The 2,266-nt window shown below is 38.9% G+C and overlaps 1 non-coding gene across 1 annotated transcript; it reads right to left on the reverse strand.

Moving 5' to 3' along the window:
• Positions 1–1,524: 1,524 nt before the first annotated feature.
• On the reverse strand, positions 1,525–1,631 carry LOC123461117. The gene has a single exon (XR_006637435.1). It is a non-coding gene; the product is annotated as a U6 spliceosomal RNA (small nuclear RNA).
• Positions 1,632–2,266: the final 635 nt, after the last annotated feature.

Below are 2,266 nucleotides of genomic sequence, written 5' to 3' on the forward strand. Positions count from 1 at the left end.
TTATTCTCCCTGTCTTAGAAGGAACACACACACACACACACACACACACACACACACACACCCCTATTGAACTTTTTGCCGTCTCCAATGGTATTGCATTCCATTTCTCACTCTAGGAAGTGTAACTAACAAACCAATTTATTTTTTCGTATTTCTTCCATTTTTTCCCAGCAGTCTAGTTTGTGTGTTTGAGACAGTGCACACACATGTTCTCTTTGCTGATGTTCCTGTTGCTGTCTATGTCTATATTACAAGGTCCGTCCATAAATGAAAACATTTCCATGCTCACAGATTAGGTTCAAAGAAAATGTACCTTTAAGTTGTTTTTCACTAACTCAACCTGATGCACTCTCTCCTTTCATTACTTGCACGTATTCAAAATTTTAGGTTCAATGTGACCAAAATATAGTGATAGATTTGCCCCTAGCTTTAGGTTTCAAAGGCACTCTGATACTTAGGGAAAAAAAAAATGATTTTAGCAAGTTTATTGAATCTCTCTTACCCCCGGATTACATATTTTGAAATAAGAATAGTATATTTTGTGGGATGGAATAGTGGATTCATGGTTTAAGTATTACTATGTTTTTATACTTAAAAACACCATATGATTTATAAATAACTCAGTTTGGTGATTTCCATATTACTCTGCAGTATAGATTTAAAACTGTACTATACACAGAACTGTGTATGTATATGTACACATATATATTTATCTGATGCTCAAGCAGTATACAATGAAAAGCCACATAATTCTAAAAGTACATCAAGATTTATGCAGCTTTCCTTGGGGAGCATTTCAGTGATAAAGGAATGAGTAAATAAATTGTTGAATATTTATTTTGAAAACCAACTGTTATTAAAAAATATAAGGGTGTTTTAACAGGTTTTATTTTAGTAACATAGGCAATGCTAAATATCAGAAGACTGCCACCCTCCCCACCAAAATATAGAGAGCTCGGAAGAGTAGCTTTACTTGGCTGCAGGGGTGAGACCCTGGCTAGTCTGAGAGGATAAGAAGAAGGCATAGTCAAAGGTCTTTATCTGAATTTATACCATACGAATGGGTAATATAGGTTGAACAGGTTTTGTTTGTTTGTTTGTTTTTTGGGGGGGTGGGTTTAAGGAAGAGTCTCACCCTAGCTCAGGCTGACCTGAAATTAACTCTGCATTCTCATGGTGGCTTTGAATTTACCACAATCCTCCTACCTCTGCCTCCCGAGTGCTGGGATTAAAGGCGTTTTTGTTTGTTTATTTTATTTTATTTTATTTATTGATTTATTTATTTTTTTTTTTGTTCATTTTTATTTATTTATTTGAGAGTGACAGAGACAGAAAGAGGCCGATGGGGGTGGGGAGAATGGGCGCACCAGGGCTTCCAGCTACTGCAAACGAACTCCAGATGCATGCGCCCCCTTGTGCATCTGGCTAACGTGGGTCCTGGGGAATCGAGCTCGAACCGGGGTCCTTAGGCTTCACAGGCAAACACTTAACAGCTAAGCCATCTCTCCAGCCCTATTTTAATTTTTTAATATGGAACGCTTCACGAATCTGTGGGTCATCCTTGTGCAGGGGCCATGCTAATCTTCTCTGTAGCATTCCAATTTTAGCATCTGTGCTGCCAAAGCGAGCACAGGATGAACAGCTTTAAGAAGGGCTTGTTTTTACAATTTCAAGGTGTTTTAGAGAAGAGTAACTACCCTATCTGCTGAGACCTGCCCCTGGGGTGATTAGCATAGGGACTATGGATCTTGTATATGAGAGCTCTCTCAGGGAGGTGAGGTGATTAGAAGTATATGCTGATTACAGGCTTATTTTCATATGAATGTCAGGTTTGTTGGGAAAATCCTTGGGTGTAGGAATCCCCTAAGTATGGGAATGGAATAAGTCACCTCTGGAGTCAGCAATATCTCAAGGTGTCAAAGCATGTAACACCAACACAGGAAAAGATAATCAATATAAACTCACAGATCAGCATGACTGGGAAGGAAGAAGCCATGGGAAAGTCTCTTTCAACACTGTGTAACAGTGAGGATAAACACTTCCTTATCTAGTATGGGTCTATATTTTTCTGTTGGAGCACCTAGACAGGCCTGACCCATACTAGCTTGTGACATATGATATACACAGCCCCAAATTCACATGTTGTGCCAGCTTGATTAATGTTAACACCTATTGGTATACACCTGGTTTTGGCTAAGAAACAATGAGAGAGGGGACTTGTAAGTAAATTTCTTCTTTGGCCCACAGGGGATTAAGATGATTGATA

Source organism: Jaculus jaculus, chromosome 5 (genome assembly GCF_020740685.1).
Source record: "Jaculus jaculus isolate mJacJac1 chromosome 5, mJacJac1.mat.Y.cur, whole genome shotgun sequence".
Lineage (NCBI taxonomy): Eukaryota > Metazoa > Chordata > Mammalia > Rodentia > Dipodidae > Jaculus > Jaculus jaculus.